General features: G+C 42.1%; 1 protein-coding gene across 1 annotated transcript in view; it reads left to right on the top strand.

Moving 5' to 3' along the window:
• LOC126272718 (solute carrier family 12 member 6) overlaps positions 1-23,332 on the top strand; it is a 1,173,553-nt gene that overhangs the window by 183,386 nt on the left and 966,835 nt on the right. The gene's annotated exons all lie outside the window — the stretch shown is intronic.

The following is a 23,332-nucleotide window of genomic DNA, read 5'->3' as shown; positions in this document are numbered from 1 at the left end:
GTCAGTCGCTTACACAGAGTGAATAGCGTAAGAGATCACATACATTTTCAGTTCGTCAACATTTCAAGAAACAGAAGAGAAGTGTGTCTTCGTAATGCGTACTACCGTGTTGGCCACAAAAAAAATATGCCGCACTTTTTATCTAAATTTCACCCTCAAAAAGTTAGGATGCGACGTATTTCCGCTACCTTGTCCTTTTACAAACAATTTCTGTGTAAAAGTAAAGTTCATTTCTAACAAAACAACTTTATTTTGAAAGAAATTTCCGTCATTTGACTGTTAAATGGTCATTTATTTTTACACAGTCATGTTTTCGGCTTTTGGAGCCACCCTCAACTGGATATTGAAATGTTAAAATATTTCTGTACTGTCGTTAATATTTAGTTCAAATGCCTCTCAGCACTATGGGACTTAACTGCTGAGGTCATCAGTCCCCTAGAACTTAAACCTAACTAACCGACGTCACACACTTCCATGCCCGAGGCAGGATTCGAAACTGCGACCGTAGAGGTCGCGCGGTTCCAGACTGTAGCGCCTAGAACCGCTCGGCCACTCCGGCCGGCTGTCTGTGACATTTCCCTGCCGAAAAATACATATTTCTTATCTTATAGACCAGTAGTCCTATTACGGGATGCCTGTATATATGGAAGGCACATAATATAGCTAACATTTTGCACAATGAGAATATTTCATGACAGGTGGATTGGTCGTCGAAGCACCATAACATGGCCCGCGCGTTCACCGGATCTGATGCCCACAGATTTCTTTCTGTGGGGAAAGTTGAAGGATATTTGCTATCGTGATCCACTGACAACGCCTGACAACATGCGTCAGCGCATTCTCAATGCGTGTGCGAACATTACGGATGGCCAACTACTCGCTGTTGAGAGGAATGTCGTTACACGTATGGCCAAATGCATTGGGGTTGACGGACATCATTTTGAGCATTTATTGCATTAATGTGGTATTTACAGGTAATCACGCTGTAACTGTATGCGTTCTCAGAAATGATAAGTTCACAAAGGTACATGTATCATATTGGAACAACCGAAATAAAATGCTCAAAAGTACCTACGTTCTGTATTTTAACTTAAAAAACCTATCTGTTACCAACTGTTCGTCTAAAATTATGAGCCATATGTTTGTGACTATTACAGCGGCATTTATCACGAAGCGAAACAAGTGGTCCAATTAAACGTTCATATTTCTTTACGTACTACACAAATATGTAATAAAAATAAGGATTGCTATTTAAAAAACAAAGCTGATAGCCGTGTGACCTATGGCAGCGCTATCTAGCGGGCCAACCATAGCTCCATCTGGTTTCCCTCTTCAAGCAAGACAAGTTTCGTGCTGTGTAGTTTTTTCGTTTGACGCTTATTTCGTGAGATATTTGGCCAAGTCACTATCAATGGACCACCCTGTATATATATATTCCTGTGACTTGCATTCATAAATTCTGTTCATCATCTCAACAGAACAGAAATGATGAGTGTGAGTCAGAAGAATATATTATCTGTTAAATACGTCATGCTGTATGTTATCGGTTTCTCATTGTGCACATTGTGATCCATATTATGTATCTTCCGTATGTACTCGTATCCTATAATATGACAACTGCTCTATAAGATGATAAATGTGTCTTTTCGACGCTGACATGTCAGATACAGATCAGGCATATTTTAATATTTCAACATGCACTTGAGGAAGGCTCCAAAAGCCGAAATCATGACTAAAAATAAATGAACATATAAGTCAAACGGCGGATTTTTCTTTCAAAAAAATCTGTATGTCTGTGGTCCCCCACGAAGAAAAGATCATTAACAACACAATTAGAGTCCGTAACCGAAACTGGCGACAATGCATTTTATTACGCAGCTTAGCACACTGTGATCGGTGTTTTATTGGTGGTAACATTGTGCAGGTCTACCAGTATGGTTCCTTTAGTTTATAATTCGGTTTCAGTTGGATACTGTCATCTAACGACTTGTAGAAATACGCAATGACACTGATTGTTGGGGCATTTTCAAGAGCACACCCGCTACAATTGGTTTTAGGCGGCTCCAAATACTTCAACTATATTTAGGTCAAAACATTTCATGGCTTCTTTGTAAATTATTCCTTTCAAGTTTTTTAATTTCCTTTATCACTGAAGTGGAATCGTTGTGCTTAGCGTATCACAGGTTGGATTCCAGAAGTATTGCTCGACTGAGAATGCTATTTATACAAGCCTGAAATAATAAATATTCAGAAAGCATAATTGGTAGTGCTGTACTGAATCCCATTAGAGAGAAAGCAACAGAAGAGTTAGTGAATGATTTTTGCAAAAAAATTATTAAGAGATTCTCTGAAAATGGACTTTCCCTAAACTACGAAAAACCACGCTACATGCAGTTCTGTATTTTGTATAATACTCGTTGTACTTAAATAAACAGTTCAAGTTGTCCTATATAGTGCTGGGCTTTTCGTACCAAAGTTCAGCTCACTTTTACATTCGTTTCGGAAATGAAGCGATGGAGGTAACAGTTTCACAGTCAATCTCGAATACTGGTTCACTGAATTTATTCAACACAACTTCGAGAGACCAGTTTCGACTTTGAATCAATGGTACAAGTCGCGTTCCTTGAGCCTCTTTGTTAAGCTTTCGTATAGCCAATACTAACCCCTCAGTGTCTCTGAATTTTTCTTCACGTATTTTGCTTTTTTGTTTTCCTCCTAAGCTACAGTAAGTCCAGATACTGTAGGCGTTTTTGTAGTGGGAAATAAGCCACAATAGCGTATAGGTATGCACTTCTCTTGAAAAAACACACACACAACTTTCCAGATACTTCTCTCCATGTTAAAAGCCCTCCATTCATCTCCCCTACATGTCGCCTCCTACCGTCAGCTGTTTAGTATGAAACAGGACGCAGCCGTGTACTAGAGGATAATTTTTCTTTGTCATATCCAACTTTAAAGAGAGCAGCCATTTGGTACATGAAGTGCGTATGCTTAAAATCATTCAGTACCGTGTCTTTGTTGCAAACAACTGTTTCCTAGCCGAACAACCTGACAGCGCTGCTGACCATAAATCGTATCAATTTTTAGAATTTTAGCAGTGCTTGTGGCAAAACTGATATTACTTTTCTTTGTGTTTATTGTTAACCGTCCATCCTCAGGGACTTCGTACTATCAACCATAAATTTATTCAACCAGTCATATATTTGTGAAGATACTCCTATGAAATTCGCATTACAAACTTTTCAGATTTGCTTGTCCTGGTATGCAACAGGGTATACATGATAAAGTGTACCACTTCAAACGTCACACGAAGTTACTTAACGTCTGCCTTTCAGCGTGATGGTGCACCATCTCACTTCTCAAGTGCGGTTCGGCATACGGCATACGGTATGGTAAAAGATGGATAAGCCGAGATGGTCCAACAGCGTGGCCACCACGATCGCTGGATTTAATTCCTTTGCAATACTTCTCGTTGGGTCGTACGCGAAGTTTGATTTTCGATACTCCTTTAGTGACGGACGCAGTTCTGTTGGCACGATTTCCGGCCCCTGCTCTATAAATTGAAGTTACACCAGCTGAGATGAAGGGTGTATACCAGAAAATGCTTCGTAGCTACATTGTTTGTAACAACGTTAGTGGTCGCCACGTTGAGCCGCTGTTTGTTTACATCACTAAGTTTCTGTAGGTTCAGTATTCTGGGCTCTTTTTTGTTTTGAAATAATGTAAACACGTAATATTTAAGTGCTAATGCAAATAATTGTGTTTAAGTGATGTCTAGTTACGTTAACTTTCGAATTGTTACCTAATAATATTACCTCTTCACGCCTACTTGAATTCCTCAAGCAGAAATGGACGAGTGAAACATCTGAATTGAAATCGTCGTAGTAGGGAAACGGTACTTTTCCGGACATGGGTTTCTATTCAAAATATTATTTACTCGCTCCCCTCTACAAGTCCTAGAAGTTTGTAACGGGAATTTCGGAACACCCTGAATATCTTGGCCATCACAATAGACTGTATGGAACAGTATCGAACCCATAACCACTTGTGTCAACTGCCAAACCTGAACGCCTGCCTTGAACACGTGTTAATGCTGTGTTGTTGAATCTAAAGTCTTGTGAAATCATTCGACAGTTCCCACCATCAAATATTGTCTATAATGTCATACTTTTTCATGTACAAGGATATCTTTGTAAGTAAATTTATTTTAACCTTTTTTCTCTTTTTCTTTCAGGTAAGCGATTCCACAGAGGTTATAAGAATATCGTTTAGTGTCTGAAGACGCCGCTGAAAAGATTCGTTCAGATGGATGAGTAATTCTTCTATAAATCTGTTAAGTATTATAGCCTGTATTTTTTGTATGACACTGAATTGTAAAAATAGATCTCTCAGCAACCACTTAGATCGAATGCCATTTATTTGTGTATTCTAACAGCATTCAGTATTCTAACAACATGTAGTTCTGCCACTGTCTCCACCATACCTCTGAAGCTCAAAAATTCTATGGGGTCCAACTTTTATTTTTTTTCCCCTGTGACCAAGTGTTAACAAACATCAGTCCAAAATGCGCCCTCCCCTATACCTAAGTGTTAAGGTTCGACGGTCTGGCAGGGTCCGTATCCGCCCCTCCACCAACCCCCTCCAGAACCATCACTAAAACTGTGTAGGGTCACTTGCCATTCGTATTTTTCATTTCCCTTGCCTCCTCTGTCTTTTGGGCCCACTGCTTCTATCGCACCCATCTGTGTTCCTCTTTTAATGACATTGTTTCTCACTGACCATCATTATATATATATATATATATATATATATATATATATATGCCTCCCACTGCTATTGTCTTCATCCATTCCCCTCTCTTTCACTGCCAGTTTCTCTCTTGCACTATCGCTGAGTTTTATCTCTTCCCCTGTGATTGCCTTTCTGCCACTATCTTTCAGAACAAAAAAGCGCGAATAGGTTCGCATCCCAAAGTTTTTGGTGAGGAAGGCGGAATGAGGATTGATGGAGCTAGTTCCCCATTTTTCTGTCAGTCGTTTAAAGGGAAACATATTCTCCTTTTGTGTGCCCCGTCAGGAGTGTTTTTCTGTTGATTTCAGTCTTTTCCCTGGTACAGTAGGGTGTGCTGCGTATGTGGCACAAATTCTTTAGGTCAGTAGAGTTTTACACAGTTTATCTAAATACTTCGACGCATTTATTCACTTTGACGCTGATAAAAACAAATAAGTAAGCATAATATAAGAATAACACAAAATTGTTTGCTTCACCCTTTGTTATGGATACTTTGCTCATCGATCGCAATTCATCGAAGAGGCCGGGGTTGTAATTTCTTTCTTGAAGCAGTAAAAATATTATTAGAAATATTTTACTGAATCTTCAGTATTTCTAGATTTGTATAATTTTTGACACTCATTTTAAGTTCTTTTCATGTATATTTAGATGCTTTTCAGCCCTTTTCTGTCACTACGACACCACTTTGGATATATTCGTGTAGGCGTGAAGTTTTCTTTACTCAGAGACATCAAGATTTAAAAAAAAGCTGACCAAGAAAATAGTTTGGTACCTTCAGAACCTTTGTGATGACTCTAGAGCCCTTGCTATGTCTTTACTACGTCAGTTAAAACTGCATTTACTCCTCAGATCGGATATTACATGCATATTTTACGTTTATAACAACGATAACTTTGAACCGCTTGCACTTGGTAACGGATAATGATATAGAAAAGGTTTCTAGGTTCCCCGAGAACGTCATCTTAAGAATATATGGTAAAAATTTCGACCATTCACAATGAATGTAAATCCTGGTGCTTTTGGTACCCAAACGTCAGGGTTTCACCGGTGTATTTTGAAAAAGGATACAATTTTCGAAAAGGAGAAAAAGGTATTTCTATGTGAATACCTAAAGCATGTATGATTGAAATACGAGCCAGTTGCTCTTGTTAGTAAATTGCGGTCCATGGTGCAAAAAGACTACAAAAATCGGTTTTTGCGGTTTTTCCGCCGAAGTCCTGTAATTTTGAACGTCTAGATAACGGTGACGGATAATTATGTCGAAAAACTTTTCCAAGTTCCCGGAGAAAATCATCTTAAGAACAAATGGTAAATATTTCTAAGAGCTGTCTTGAATAGAAATTATAGAAGTGGCCACCCTCACAATTTGTATTTTTCATATCCAAAAAATCACTGTTTTTCAAGCTTTTCTCAGGAACCGCTCATAAACAAATCTTTCTTTTATAAGCCGCCTAGGGTCTCCCTAGCTCACACCCAACGCAAAAGAACCAACCGATGTGCTCAGGTTGCCTGGGCAGGAGGAATTCTGTAATGTTTCAATTTTCGTCTGTACTGTAAGATACCATTCTTCCGACTGGTATACAAATGGTTTTTACGTCAAAGGGCTATCCAAAACAGTTGACCTCTTATCTCTGTGATGAAAAGAAACGGAGATATTATTCCCCAGAAAAATCGAATTTTCAAAGGCGATATTTTGGAACATACTGGTACTGTGCATTGTCAAGTACGGACCGATTACTCTCGCTCCTTGACACTAAAGAAGCATTCTTCAAATTATTTGTTCCTAATCCACTGAAAGTGTACTTCATTGGACTTATGTTTCTGTTCCACTGTGATCAGCACTTCTTGGAAGTTATAAAATAATTTGAAATTCTCTGTATATTTTATAATAAATAATCGGCGAGTTTAGGTGCAAGTGCTATTGGCTCAGAGGAGGAAGACATGTATGGCTGCATCAAACGTCAGAGAACTGATGATCGAGGAAAAGTTATACAACAATCTCTCTACTGACATAATACCAATCTATGGATCATTCTCAATTGTGCTACCTATATCCTCCAAGGTTCTAAAACCTTTGCTTAGTAGTCCGACATTTTCAGCTCTACTTCCTCTTCTACATTACTGTTGTTACCGCCCATGCATTTTTTTAATTTAATGTCACCTAAAAGCCCCTTCTTCTGGCATGTGATATTTTCTTTGTAATACATTTCTTGGTTAATTCTCAGCCAGGTTTGCATATTACTTGATTTACTTTCGGGTTGGAACTTGATTCATTTGCTTCTAATGTATTTCGTGTATGTATAATATTGCTAAACATAAAAAAATTAATTAAATTCCCATTAGTACTCATTCGCCTATTTACTGAGGTATTATTTTCCTCTCTGCTTCCCTTTTGGCTTTGTGTTTTCTGATCTTTTATTCGTGGCAGATGTCGAAAAACTAACCTGGAGGTTCACGTTTTGTTCTGTTTTCTGCCGTAGTAATTTCTTATTTATTATTGTCGTTAATGTGTCTTTCCTCTTTGCTAAGTCTACATGGAAAATATCTAGTATATGTGAAGATGGCAATATGTGTCGTAGTAAAAATTCCACGACAAACTACGTTATATGTTGACCTTCATCATTAAGTACTGCCACTTTTAAATCCCTAGTCTCATAGAGAGTAAAATTAGAGCGAATATGCTTTAATATCGCAAGGAATGATGTTGTGAGGTAACTCATCTTTAACAAAGAAAATCGCATTACACAAAAGCGTGCAGTAAAAGTTAAAAAAAAAGATGTTCAATCGCTGAAGGCATAACGATTTCCATATCTCCAGTGACAGATGAAGGAAAGAACTACATCACGGCACTGCAATGAACGTGCAAATGACACATCGAATACTGAACGAATTAAACAGCAGAGGCACCGAATGGGATGGCACAGTGGTTAGCATTAAGAGGAACCGGGGTTCAAATACCAATCACGCCACTCTGAGTTAGAAGTTCTGTTGTTTCCCCAAATAAGCTAAGGCGAACGTAGGAGAATTTCTTTGAAAACGACAGGGCCGATTTCATTTTCCATGTTTGTTCTATCGAATCTTTTGCTCCGTTTCTAGAGATCTCCACTTCTGATCGTTCTCTCCTGCTCTGAGAAGCAGGTCATGGCCACACACCCTCCATTTGAGTAATAACGACTGTGATGTTACAAGGAACCTTAGTTACAATGAACTGTCAATGTCAATGAAATTCACCAACCGCCGTGTATCTTAAGATGATGTCTTAGTTTATTTTGAAGGATTGGATTGTTTGAGGAAAGAGACCAAACAGCGAGGTCATCAGTCTCACAGGATTGGGGAAGGACGGGGAAGGAAGTCGGCCGTGCCCTTTCAAAGGAACCATCCCGGCATTTGCCTGGAGCGATTTAAGGAAATCACCGAAAACCTAAGTCAGGATGGCCGTGTGCTAACCTCTGGGCCACTCCGCTCGGTTTATTTGGAAGGCTACCGGTTTCAGCATTTCACTATGCCATCTTCAGGCACCATATGCGTCTCTCCAAATAAACGAAAATGTCTTATAGAGCAACAAATCTCTGGATGTCGTGAATTCAGTCGTTACACTAAAACCTCACTCGAAGACTTGATAACAACTGAAATTGGCTCATTTGCTATCAAGTCTTCGAATGATGCACTAGTGTAACGATTGAACGCACAACATCCAGAGATTTATGGCTCTATGTGACATTTTCGTTGATTTGGAGAGATGCATATGGGGCCTGAAGATGGCATAGCAAAATGCTGAAACTGGTAGCCTTCAAAATAAAATAAAATAATACCTTAAGACATACGCCTGTTGGTGAATTTCATTGACATTGACAGTTAATTAACCTGCCGATGTCCTCTGTCCATGATGGACCAACAGAAGAACGCTTCACTTATTTGACAGGACATTAAACAGTAATGTTCCATCCTATTTTATCTATAGCCAAAATTACTAAGTCGTCCCTACTTTCACACAGAAATTTAACCGTGATACACTGCTCCCTTGCATGTTTTATTGGTATCCTGAAGTTTTTATTACGTTATTCTGTCACTGTCTGCATGTTGTAAAATCTTAAGAAATGGAGCAGAATGCTACAGACCTTTTATTATAAAGGAACAGGAGTCCTTCTCAAGCTGTTTACAGAATTTGGATGTCTAGGGACATACCTCAGTTAAACGACACAGAAAATAGTAATTTTCTTCGGATATGGTATGTTCAACTGTGTGCCTGTAAGTTGGAGAAGAATGATATTGTTTTGGCGAAATCTTGCTTGTTGAATTTAGTGAGCGGCGAGCGATGTATGCCGGCCGCTGTGGCCGAGCGGTTCTAGGAGCTTCAATCCGGGACCGCGCATCTGCTACGGTCGCAGGTTCGAATCCTGAGTCGGGCATGGATGTGTGTGATGTCCTTAGGTTAGTTCTGTTTAAGTAGTTCTACGGTTAGGGGACTTATGACCTCAGACGTTAAGTCCCATAGTGCTTAGAGCCATTTGAACCATTCGTGCGATGTACACCAGGCAACATTTCTGCTGTCTCGATATAGCATTTTGCGTAAATACGAGAATAAAACATAGTGCAAACATACAAACAAGAAGGATGGTGGGTTAGAGTTTAACGTCCCGTAGGCCTCGAGGTCATTAGAGACAAAGCACAAGCTCCTAACATTTCAAAGATGGGGACGGAAATCGGTCGTTTCCTTTCAAAAGAACCTTCCCAGCATTTGGGCATAGCGACTAACGGAAATCATGGACAACCTGAGTCAGCATGGCAGGGCATGGATTTGAAAATGTCTCCCCGATTATGAAACCACACACAGTGTTGCCGCCGTATGCTTCCTAATGTCAGCTATGCACTTGCCATTAGGCTAGTGTTTTACGTTTTTCTCATTTTTGGAAACCAAGAAAAAAAATATATCTAGTCCATCCACCAGTCGTCTGCTGGCTACAAGCTCTATCCAAGTGATGTGCTGCCTGTGGGAGACAAAGTGTGGATACAGTTTCCAGAAGAATGGCGCCACTCCATTCCAGCGGAGGCAGCGCCGGCCTCCTGATCCTAGCAGGGTGGCGGCGCGTTATTAGGTGGGGTAGGGCCCGTGGAGGGGTCCTTTGTTACGGCCAGCGGGCAGCAGGCTCAGATATTGCACGCAGCTCCTACTGAAGAACACTCGCGCTCCCAGTTGTAGTTTATCTGAAAGCAGTGGTAGCAGCGGGAGATTCACGTGGCACTTTTCACATCATTCTGAGGGTAGACTGGAGATGTTCAAAAATATTCAAATGTGAGTGAATTTCTAAGGGACAAAACTGCTGAGGTCATCGGTCCCTAGACTTACACACTACTTAAACTAACTTAAATTAACATACGCTAAGAACAACACACACACCCATGCCCGAGGAAGGACGTGAACCTGTGGCCGAGCGCTTCTACGCGCTACAGTCTGAAACCGCCCTGCTGCTACGGTCACGGTTTCGAATTCTGCCTCGGGCATGGATTGTGTAATGTCCTAAGTTAGTTAGGTTCAAGTAGTTCTAAGACTAGGGAACTGATAACATCAGATGTTAAGTCCCGTAGTGCTTAGAGCCATTTGAACCATTTTGAACTAGAAACCTCCGACAGGAGGGGACCCGAAATCCGTGACATGACGTCACAAACCATGCGGCCACTCCGCGCGGCGACTAGAGGTGTGACTAAGCGCAAAACGTAATAGCGGTTGTCAAGCAATGAAGGAAGTGAGCAGGTGGCAGAAAGTGGAGATGTACACTAAGGTGACAGAAGCCATGGGATACTTCCCACTATGGTGTCGGACCTCCTTGCTCCCGGTGTCGGGCACCAACTCGACCTGGCACAGACTCAAAATGTTCTTGGAAGTCCCGAGCAGGAATATTGAGCCATGCAGCCTCTATAGTCATCCACAACTACGAAAGTGTTGCCGCGGTAGGATTTTGTCCGCGACCTACCCTCATGATTATCTCCCATAATTTTCGATGGGATTCATGTCGGGCGATCTGGGGGACCAAATCATTCGCTCGAATTGTCCAGAATGTTCTGACAAGCCGAACTCCATAAAAATTCCGTCGTTGTTTGGGAACATGAAGTCTACGAATGGTTAGAAATGGTTTCCAGGTAGGCGAACGTAACCATTTCCAGTCAATGATCGTTTCAGTTGGACAAGAGTACCCAGTCCATTCCGTGTACACACAGCCCTCGCCATTGAGGATCCATACCGGCTTGCTCTGTGTCTAGATTACTCATGGCTTCATAGGGGTTGCGCTGTACTCGAACCTTTCCAACAGCTCATACCAACTGAAATCGGGACTCGTCTCACCAGGTTCCTGTTTTCCAGGCGTCTAGTGTCTAGCCGATATGGTCGCGAGACCAGGAGAGGCGCTGCAGGCGATGTCGTGCTGTTACCGAAGGCACTCGCGTCGCTTCTCTAGGCTGCTAACGCCAGACATCACCGTACTGTCCTAACGCATACGGCACACGTTGATTTCTGCGGTTATCTCAAGTAGTACTGTTTGCCCGTTAGCAATGAGAATTCTAAGCGAACGCCGCTGCTGCTGGTTGGTAAGTGAAGGCCATCGGCCACTTCGTTGTTCGTGGTGATGGGTAACACCGAAAATTTCGTATTTTCGGCACACTAATGACGCTGTGGATCTCGGAATACTGAATTGCCACTCGATTTCCGGTCTGTTAATTCTCATCTTGCGGCCATAATCAGGTGGGAAACCTTTCCAGTTGAATAACTCCAGTACAGATGACAGCTCTGCCAACATATTGCCTTTCATACCTTGTGTTTACGTAGTATTATGGCCATCTGTATACGTATACATCGCTATCCCGTAACTTTGTCACCTCAGTGTGGTCATGCGTTCGCACGGAAAAAGTTGAAGAATGCTGATTGCATCGGATGTGAGTTTAGCCGAAACTCCGGCCTAAGTGGGAGCTGCGAATATGACACTAGGAAGCATGTGGTAGCAATATGGATGCATTTAGTAGAAGGCCATGATGCACCGAAAATGGATGAGATAACATTTACACAGTAGCGGATTTCAAACATATGGTGATATTGCAACACATCATCATTTACTCTTTGAATGCTTCCGAATGTGCTTCACTATGTCTTTTTCGTATTTACACGATGATGGAGGCAGCAAAATTGTTGCGCAGTGCACATCACAAGCGACCACTAAAATAAAAAACAGGATTTCGTGAGAATCAGTATCACATTTCTTCCAACTTAGTCATACAGTTCTGCGTACCATATCAGAAGGATATTATTGTCTGATATCTCGGGTAGCTCTTGTATGCGCCTAGACATCAGAATCAAATTAAACAGTTTGAAAGGACTCCTGTTGCTTTGTATCTGACGGTCTGTAGCGTTCTGTTTCATACAGGCAATGGGAGACTAAATGTTGCAACCATTAGTTCCGCACACGATCAAAACTAGCAAGGGAACACTGTACCACAGTAAAAAAATGGTTCAAATGGCTCTGAGCACTATGAGACTTAACTTCTGAGGTCATCAGTCCCCTAGAACTTAGAACTTCTTAAACCTAGCTAAACTAAGGACATCACACACATCCATGCCCGAGGCAGGATTCGAACCTGCGACCGTAGCGGTCGGGAGGTTCCAGACTGTACCGCCTAGAACCGCTCGTCCACCCCGGCCGGCTATACCACAGTCAAAGTTCTGTGTTAAAGTTGGGACGACTTTGTTGGACTGTTAAGTGCCTTCTAGCACGGTTACGGGTAAATGAACATGGAAGGAATGTTACTGTTCAGTGCCCTGTCAAATAAGAGTGATGTGTATAGTAAAAAGTTACTTGCTGCAATATTAGTCTCATTCTACGCCTCTGCAGTTATATTTCCTTATCACGATGCGATTTGTGGCTCAGAATGCATACCGCACTAATATTAACCTCTTTCTCTTACGCCAACAGCCTCGCCGCAGTGGTAACACCTGTTCCTATCAGATCACCGAAGTTAAGAACTGTTTGGCTTGGTTAGCATTTGGATGGGTGACCTTCTAGGTCCGCCGAGCGTTGCTAGCAAGCAGAATGCACTCAACCAATGTCATATCAATTGAGGAGCTACCTGGATGAGAAGTAACGGCTCTGGTCCCGAAAACTGACAACGGCCAGGAGAACGGTGTGCTAACTGAATGTCCCTCCATATGTTTCCAGTGATGCCTGTGGGCGGGAGATGATGACACAGCTGTCGGTCGGTACCGTTGGGCCTTCAAGGCTGTTCGGACGGATTTAGTTTATTCCTTTTAGAGGGGACAAGCAGGAAGAATGGAAGTCGGTCCCCGTCTCGCTCGACGTCATTACGAGAGCCACTGACTAGAAAAAGATTGTAATCACCTGCTCATTAGTGCATACGTCCATTTTTGGAGCAAAATACAAAAGCGATTTTGAGTAGATAACACTAGATGTCACGGAATTACCAGAAATTACGTACTGGTTGTTTGTGGGTAGGAGTTTGTACCCGGTAACGTCCCAGATTTTTTCCATCGGGGTCAGATCATGCGAATTTCGTGGTCAAGACATCAACATGAGTTCACTGACGTGTCCCTCGAAACACTGTAACATGATTCTGGACTTGTTGCACTGATGGAAAGTGCCACCCCCTTCGGAGAAGGGATGCGGGTCTTCCGCAACAGCGATCGTGGAATCCTTGGGGGTCATAGTACCATCGATTACTACCACAGATCCGAAAAATGCCCAGTTGTATGTCTCCCATTGCAGAACACTGCCTCCACTGGCGTACCTTAATAGCCAGGCGCAAGTTTCGAACAGCCAGTATCCTGGATAACATCGTATTCGGTGGACTATATCAGTCCTGGAAATCTTGTGGAAACATCAGATGACGATAGATCGCTTTTTGTATTCATCATTCCTTGAACACTACTTCCAATACAGATGCTGCCCTACACCGCAGACAACATCGTTATCAAAACTCTACGTATTTCGTTTGTAATATAGCGATTTAAGGCCAGTTTCTTATTCAAATGAGCAAAAAATTAAAAAAAATAGGCTTTTTTTGAGGCGATGAAGAGACATGTAAAGTATCTGTTTGGGGACTATGACTAATCATAACTTGAACTTTATTTTAGATTTTCAATATAAAAAGAATAAAAACAAAATGGCCACCATAATTATAGTTTGATCACGTGACTGCAAGTTTGAGGTACGCAGACTGCGTGCACTGTAGCCCCTCATGGGCCATCTGAAATCAAAAATGGATAAAATTAGTCAAAACTATGTTAAATTTATGGAAGGTTATACCTAACCACAATGAAAACCCATCAGTTTAACGATATGGTGCTAACTCGAATTTTGATTTGATTTTTCGGGATTTGTTTCACTCTTTACGGCCCTAAAAATTATTTTATATTAACAGGTTTCATATAGTATGGGTATAAGCTGCCAAAGAAAAGTGTTTACTTTTAGGGGGGGGGGGTCCAAGGTAGAATTCAATAGGTTGAACTATTTCTATTTTACGCTGCACTTTGTTTTGAAAACTCGTTTCTCGATAAAAACGTGTTTAAAGTATAGGTAAAACTTTCATATGTGTCATTAGTTCACTTTGTATAAGAACTGCTTGTCATTACATATTTCTGATATCGCTGAACACAAGCCTGAAGTTAGATTTTCAAAATACAAAATGGCTAATCCGATATGTCGCACCAAAAATTACGTTTTGGCCATATTTTGACCAAAATTTCGCCAAAGAAAAGTATTTTCATTACATATGTTTAGTCTGCAGTTCCAGGGCCGTATATCAACCCTTCCTCTAACTCGAATTGTTCCTCGTTGTTCTTCGCGAGAAGAGCCGACCTCGTAGAGCTGGATACGCTGCGTTCTACAGCCTGCACACGTTATGCGTCAGCTCTTTCGGCGAATATATTTGCATGCATACTGCAGTATAAAGCATTTTGTGAACGTGCGTCACTGCACGACAAGTTTTCTATCAGAGCCAGGGCCCCCGGCTGAGAGCGTCACACAGCGGCCGTGTCACTGCTTCGAACAATGGGTTGTAGAAATTTTTGTAACGCACGGAATAAAAAACCTTTCGTCCCAACATTCTAGACACACAGACCTTTCAAAAACTGCTATTAAAAATCGAATTTAGACCGTTTTGTATGAGAACCTGGGCTTGATAGCGGAAAATAAAGTTCAAGGTATGTGCTAAGTAAACAAGACATTTTACATTTTGCTCACATGTACCTAAGACTAATTTTCGAATATAGCAAACAAAAAATAAGTTGCTCTTTAGAAACAAACTGCTCCCAACAGCTGCATCAGCCACAGAAACTCTACCAAAATAAGCCAATAATAACCTCTCAAAAACCTCACAGAACAATTGTTCAGTTCTAAGCCCATGGGGTACGGAATACGAACTTCGAACGTATCCGATGCAATGAAATTATGAAATAGCCAAAAACACTGCATAAGAATGACGTTGTGACCCACCCATCCTTATCGTAGGTAGCTCTCTGACTGGCCTGTTTCCCGTATAAAAGATAAAAAACTATGGAAGGGGTGTGGCGTAAGATTGAACGAACTGATATTGCAGCAAAATACTCAGCTAAGAGTGGAGTCAGTATATGTCTAGTGCCCGCTCCCTTAGCTGAGTAGTCAGCGTGTCTGACTGCCATCCAGTGGGTCCGAGCTTGATTCCCGGCTGGATGTTGGTACTGGGTGTTGTGTTTGTCCTCCTCATCATTTCATCATCATCAAAGACACGGAAACCCCCGTTGTAGCATCAACTGAAAGGACTTGAAACCGGGCAGCCGAACTTCCCCATATGGGATGGCCATCAATACTGTAATGCAGCTAGCTTAGGAACGTTGTAAATGGCTGTGTTATTTTAATTTTTCCTGAATATTTCCAAGAAATCAGAGGAGAGGAGGGGAGGGAAGCCTATGAGGCATAGGGGAGCGGTGTGATTTGAAAATGGGTGCATGGCTTAGAAGATAGTAGGGGAAAGATGACACGCGTTCGCCCCTGTGTTCCGTGAAATTACCTTAAGGAAAAACATTGACATTTAAATTTGTATTGCGTATCAAAAAATTTATCTTTTTTAAGAAATGATTTTCTTGCTGTTGTCAGTCTGCATTTTATATCCTCCTTACTTCGGACAACATCATTCATTTCGCTACACATATAGCAAAAGGTATCTGCTACTTTTAGTTTAACATTTCCTAATCTAATTCCCGTCGCATCTCCCGATTTTATTCGACTACATTCCATTGGTCTTGTTTTGCTTTTATAGATTTTCATCTTGTAACCTCGTTTCAAGACTATCTACTGCAGTCAACTGCCCCTCCAAGTCCTGTGTTGTCTCTAACAGTACTTCAGTGTCATCAGCAAACTTTATTTTTTTTTAATTTTCTTCTTCGTGAACTTATATTTTTTCCTTCCCTGTCTGCTGATTTACATGGAAGACAGGCATCCATCCTGCCACATTCCCTTCCCAATTAACGTCCTTTCCGTGTTCTTCGATTGTGAGAACTTCAGTTAGGTTTCTTTACTAATTATGTATTATGAGATTTTCACTCTGCAGCAGAGTGTGCGCTAATATGAAACTTCCTGGCAGTTTAAAACTGTGTGCCGGACCGAGACTCGAACACGGGACCTTTGCCTTTCGCGGGCAAGTGCTCTACCTACTGAGCTACCCAAGCACAGATCACAGCTCGTTCTCACAGCTTCAGTTCTGCCAGTACCTCGTTTCCTACTTTCCAAACTTCACAGAAGCTGGCAGAGCACTTTCCCACGTAATACAAAGGTTCCAAGATCGAGTCTCGACGATCCGGCATAAAGTTGTAATCTGCCAGGTGGTTTCATATGAGCTCACACAATGCTGCAGAGTGAAAATCTCATTCTGGAAACATCCCCCAGGCTGTAGCTAATCCATGTCTCCACAATATCCCTTCTTCCAGGAGTGCTGGTTCTGCAAGGTTCGCAGTTTGATTGTTTCTTAAGGTAAAAATCCTGTTAGTTTGATTTATTAAAATATAAATAACTAGTACACAGTTTATGCTGATTTCGAAACTGTTGATGGCACGTGCTTTTAAGGAAGGATTACGAGTAGTGAGCTTTCGGTGTAGTGAGAGTGTGAGCTCGGTGTAATGACAAGTGTATTTTGTTTGAGAGTTGTTTTAGAGAGGAAAGGGGTAGACTGTTAGTGCCCTGAATGATACCATGTTCTTTGGCCTTTGCTGGTATTCAACTTGAACCACTTTTCATGTTCTTCGATTCTTATAAATCCATTGTGGTTTCAGTACAAGCTGTAATGAACTTTTCGCTCTTTGTATTTTATCCCTGCTGCCTTCAGAATTTCATATACACATTGTAAAAAGCTTTCTGTAAATGCTGTAAAAGTAAGTTTGGCTTTCCTTAACCTATTTTCCAAGTTGTCGAAAGGTTATTATTGCGTGCCATCTTTCCAGAACTGAAACTGATGTTCACCGAGGATGGTGCCCACCATTTGTTTCAGTTCTTTGGTAAATACGGGGGATCTCCGGAAAGTAAGGAACTATAGGTCGCGAAATGGAAACCACAGTGAAAATCACAAATGTTTTATTTGCAACAGTTAGCTACTGCTTCCAGCTACTTACCTCCATAGTCGCCGATCCGACTTAGACGCTTGTCGTAGTGTTGTACCAACTTCCCAATATCCTCGTTAAAGAGGGCAGCCACCAGTGTTTTCAACCAATTCTCTACGCTGGCCTACACTCTCGTTGTCTGTGCCAAAATGTTTTCATAGCCAGCGATTCATTTAAGCAGAGATGAAAGAGGTAGACAATTACGAGCTGCATTGTGGGTAATCAAACATTTCCAATTGAAAACGATGAAGGAGCATCTTCATTGCCCCTGCAGAATGCGGCTGAGAATTTTCTTGAAGAGGAAAACGCACGGCAGTTATGTAATGTTGGCTGCATAGCTTCAGGCGAGATTTCCCACCAGGCCCTCGTACTTGGCGGGAGACACTATTGTTCTAGGTAACTTTATGTGCTCCCTGTGTGTTCAGAACTAAAAAGAACAACGTAATGCGATCGACGGCATACTAGAGACACTGCCCAACACACCTGTGCAAAACTTCATTAGATTTTCATTGTGGTTTCCATTTCGCCGCCGATCGTCTCTAGCTTTCCGAATAACCCTCGTATTAGCTTGGTGCATAAGTTTGTAGCGTTTTTATTTAAGTTTAATAAGCCCAAGAGATACACATAACAGGACACAGTAATATTTATTCTTCAGTATTTACAACTGTCCGATACTGTCGAGAAACCATGTGGACAAATCATGTGGTTTTGAGGCGAAGAACTGCCCGAGCCACGTTCTGAGCGCATTTTCATCGGGAAAGGATGTTCCTTCAAGATCGTTCGATAGAGACTGGAAAAGGTGAAAAATCTTGGGGCGCAAGATCAGGTGAATAAGGCGGGTGCAGAGTGACTTCCCAATCTAACTCCTGTATTGAGCTTTTTGTCTGCCTAGCAGAATGCGGGCGGGCGTTATCTTGGAGTACCATCACATCGTCCAGTCTTTGTGGTCATTGTTCCTAGATTGCGTCAGCAAGACGCCTCAGTTGTTGACAATAAATATCAACAGTGATGATTAAACCTCGCGGATGCAATTCGAAGAACACCACACCGTCGCTGTTCCACCAGAATCATAGCATTATATTTTGTGGCTGCAGGCAGCTCATTGTACGGAGGGTCACTGCTTTGTTTTGTCTCGAACATTCTTTTGCTCATGTTAGCATGAAGAAACCATTTCTTGTCATCAGCAACAATACAGTCCAGGAATGATCGGTTGTTCATGAGCCGGTTGACGGGCAAGCAGAAACGCATACATGTCCACCCGCTGATTTTTGTGATTATGGCTTAGAGCAAGCGGCACCCATACACCACATTTTTCAACCTTTCCTACTGCATGCAAACGTCACATGATGGTGGAATGATCACAGTTCATCACATCTGGCCATTCTAGAGCACACTGACATGGATCATTGTGGATTAGTAATTTTAAACAATTTTCATCAAACCCCGAAGTTCTTCCTGAACTGGAGAGTCATAACGAGTCTAAACGCTCCTCCTCAGAACGAGAAAAACCATTTTCTTGCGGTGGTTTGTTCAGTGGCATTAGCACCTTGCATGGCGGAAATGTTTCGGGCTACCACCGCTGCTGTCAGCCCTGTGCTGAGCTCAAACAGAAGAATATATCGTAAGTGTTTCGGTTTCTTCACTTGGCTTTCATTTTTCTAGCGTCCACTGCTCCACTCACTATCTCCATATGAAAAATGAGAACATGTAAACTCAAATAGTAACAGTGAACTAGAAATACAAAATTACAATCAAAAAATAAAATAAACCCATAACAAGTGGAATACCAACATGCAGAACAAACCTAATTATTAGTCTATTTACCACGACTCATTAAGGGGCGGTTTACTATCTTTAGCCAGAAAAAGCATGCTCTTTGAGAATTTTTTTCTCGGGATGTGTTATAGATATCAATGTCAAATATGGTCAAAATGTTTATTGATATATCCTCTACAAACTGGAATCTTTCGGACCGGCCATGTCGAAGAGCAAAGGCGGAAGTGCCGTCGGAATGAAACAAAATGTCGATGTAGACCTCCACGCGCGGTATGTCACATGTCCTCCGGCTAGTCTGAAATCAAAATTGAGTTGACGTTAGCAAAGTATATAATATTCTTTAGGAATTATATCTCTCTTAAGTTATTTGGGCCATAGGAAACAAAATCGCTGCCATTTGAAACAAAACAGGGTTTTTTTCGTCGATTTTTGGACTTCGTCAGCCAAGTAAAAATATTTATAGTTGATGAATCGGAATAAAAGTGGTACAACTCCTAGGCAATTTAGTTAGCTTCGTCGGAAACAAAGAATCATGCCAATCGGTTCAGTATATTTGAAGTTACCATAGCGCGCGATAAAAATAGTCATTTCGAGAAAAACGCGTTTGAAGTTTTGAGTACATATAAATGCAATATTATGCAACTTAAGTTCAATCTGCTATTCCGGGTCCATAAAATAATCCTTCCTCTTCCTCATACAGGGCATTCTGCTCGATCTGGGCCATCCTGCGCTGCTCCAGAGACGCTCCTACGGCCGGTGACAAGCGGTTTTCGGCCGCTAGAATCCGGTGGTCGTCCGAATGCTTGGCGAACTGCGTCGAGTAGTGTCCCGGAATGACTTACATCGTTGTCATGGTCTTCAGAATTGCTGAATACCCTTGGTTGAAGCTGTTCAGTGCCATAAAAGCCGCAATCTCCACAGTCTTTGCACCAGAATGCAAATGCTTTGGGGGCTAACTTCTAAACACACGCGTTCAAACTTTCATTTGAATTTCGTGTGTTTCCTCCCAAGCACCGGAAAATAACTTGTCCTCTCAAAGATCGGACGAATCACTTTTTGAACTTCTTTGGAGAGTGGCTGGTCGTGTTGGTATTCGTCCAGATGTCCTGTAGCCTCTGCAATGCGCTAGCTGTACCAACTAGTTTCCCCAACCAGAAAATTTTGGTGTTGTGGGTGGTCATCCGTCGAACACTTGTGCAAATACGTTGCCCACATTGACTCTTCATCTGTTCCATCGAATTGGAATGCCGTCGGATTGCCAAGCCGTAGTACGTCGTAAGTTCCTTGATCACTTGATTCTTGGGCAAGCACATGGAATAATTTTTCGCGGCTACAAAGCCGAAAAAAACTGGTGCGTGAAAAAGGCCGATTTCAGGCATGTGCATTTTTTTGTTCAATCGCGAATAGCAAACATTTCCGTTCCGTATTCGGAAAAACCGTTTCAGGGGTGGATTCTAAATACTTTTATGGATCCAAAGATGCAATTAAAAAAATTGTTTTTTTGAACCAAAAATAGTGAACCTCCCCTTAAACTGGCAGTTCGGTAATGCTGACACCTGTAAGCGTCTGATACTTTTGAATGGAAATTATCAAACTGTTCCTAAAGTCTGAGCGTATTTCACGTGACTCATATTTCATAGTAGGTGGAATAGTTTTGTCATTGGTGGTCCATTCAAAGGTCGTGATGATTTTGTGGTAATGTCATCGACTCTAGGGGCCTTTTTACCGCTCGAGTCTCTTATTCTCTGTCAAATTCTTCTCGCAGTATCTTATACTCCATCTGATCTTTCTCACGTCTTCTTCCCCTTGTGTAACATTTGCTTCATTCCCCCTGTATAGCTCTCTATTCATTGCTTCCTCTAGTCTCGCGGGTAGGGACAAAATCGACCTCTGTAAGCACTGTCTGCGAAGTGACATCTTGCTCGGTAACATGCAAGTCACGTGCAGCGAAGCTCCCTTAGTGGGAAGTGGGGGTGGGGGTAAGTACCTGCGGAGGCCCGCCGTTAACGTCTGCGGCGGATCACGGCGGCTGGAGGTCGCTTTACGAGCGCCGTAAATCTGGCCGCCCCACTGCCTCAATCTGCCGCGTCGCCTCTTGCTCTTCTCCGGCGCCTCTCTCTTCCGCACGCGGGTAGTTACAGCCGCCATTCAGGCGACACCGTTTCCCACGAGGGGGGGGGGGGGGGGGGAGGGGGGAAGGGGGGTAGACGACTTGTCACACTGACGCCAACTGCGATCAGTGGCACGTGAAAAGTTAACTCGTCATTTAGTGCACTGGATGAAGGTCTCATTGAGAATCTAGGGCAGACATTTTGCTCTCAAGGAACGCCTGAACCACCCATAACTGCAGATACATTGTTGTGGGTGCCCCATGGAATAATAATAGCTGCATTAACGTTCATCTGAGGCAGGGGGTTTCAGGCGTCGCACCTGCAAATCTGATGAACATCAAGCCCCACATAGATAATAATTTCTGTTAAGGAACGTCTTTTTAATCTGGCATTTGAAACGACTGGTTAAATCCGCAGGACAGAACAGGAAGTTGGAATAGTGAAAAGGGACACTCGAACACATATAGCTTTATTTAGTTGCCCAAACATTACAGTTCATATTTCGAGCTTAACTATCGACTGAATATGTCACACAAACTTATGGCTTAAGGGTACAACCTCTTTAATTTTTAAAACGGCTAAAGGCCCTGATTTAAAGACACAACTACAATAAATTTTCAAAGGCAGAAAGCCCAGAGCTTTATCCTCAAATAATTTTAAAAAACGAGACTGAAGGCCCAAACAATCTAAGATTTAACAAGTAAAGAATTTTAATTTGAAGACGGCTGAAAGTCCACGATTGAAAAACACAACTACAAGCATACAATTTCAAACCATCCGCCATGAGCCATTAAAATACACAACCAAGCACCAATAAGAAAAGGCAGTACAGCCAGCGGGGCTCAGAAGTTTCCGAGGGTTATCTGCACTTGAAATACTAACGTACGCTTAGGGGAGACAGGTAGTCGTGTTACGACTCGTGGCTCTACCTTTCAAAATGGTTCAAATGGCTCTGAGCCCTATGGGACTTAACGTCTATGGTCATCAGTCCCCTAGATCTTAGAAGTACTTAAACCTAACTAACCTAAGGACATCACACAACACCCAGCCATCACGAGGCAGAGAAAATCCCTGACCCCGCCGGGAATCGAACCCGGGAAGCCGGGCGTGGGAAGCGAGAACGCTACCGCACGATTACGAGATGCTGGCGTAGAAGGTCTCCAGCTATGTTGGAATAGCACCTCAGCAACAAACGAAATGGAGGATCAGCAGTTTTGGTCTGTTTCTGACTGGTTTGCTGCAGCCCCAAATAACTTCCTCTTCCTCTCCAAGTGGCATCCTGAGTTTCAATTATTTGTTGTCCGTATTACAATCCCTGATTTCTGCTACAGTCTTTACCCTCTACAGCTCCCTAGCACCATGGAAATCATTCCTTGATGACTTGACACATATCCTACCATCTTCCCCTTGCAGTGTTCTCTACACATTACGTTCCGCTGTATTAATGCAAAGAACCTCGTTTCCCGTGCGTCACCCTAATTTTCAATTGCGTCTCTAGCATCACCCTCCAATGGTACAATTCTGTTCCACTCCAAGATTCCAAACGTCCGTGAGTCACTTCCATACGAAGCTGTGTTCCAAACTTACATTATCAGTGTACAGTGTAGATACATTTAAACTTTCCCAACCTGAGTCAGTGTAGATAGAAGTCTATTTTCAGTACGGATACCCAATTTTACAGGAATGTAGTCAGACTATGAGCTGCAGGATTTTCATTGTTGGTAGTGTTAGGGTCATGACTTGCCGTTTGGCCCCGGTACTTCTACGACAAGAAGACAAGCATCATTGTGCATTACGGTTGCAGAGAGTTCACATTGGTCTGGACACGGCAGCATGAATTTACTCTTAAAATGTTTTATCAAAACAACAATAGAAGTCTTGCTGCCCTTCGAAAGTATCGACGCATTGCTCTTGAGGTCACTCGATTTCTCCGTAACGCATCTGGAGAATACCGAATCATTGGTTGATCGTTCCATACTGCGTAGCCACCAAGATTACCAGACTTGAACGTGTGTGATTTCTGGAT

This window comes from Schistocerca gregaria, chromosome 5 (genome assembly GCF_023897955.1).
Source record: "Schistocerca gregaria isolate iqSchGreg1 chromosome 5, iqSchGreg1.2, whole genome shotgun sequence".
Classification (NCBI taxonomy): domain Eukaryota; kingdom Metazoa; phylum Arthropoda; class Insecta; order Orthoptera; family Acrididae; genus Schistocerca; species Schistocerca gregaria.
Note: the sequence above shows the minus strand (reverse complement) of the source record. Positions and strands in the feature narration are given on the sequence as shown.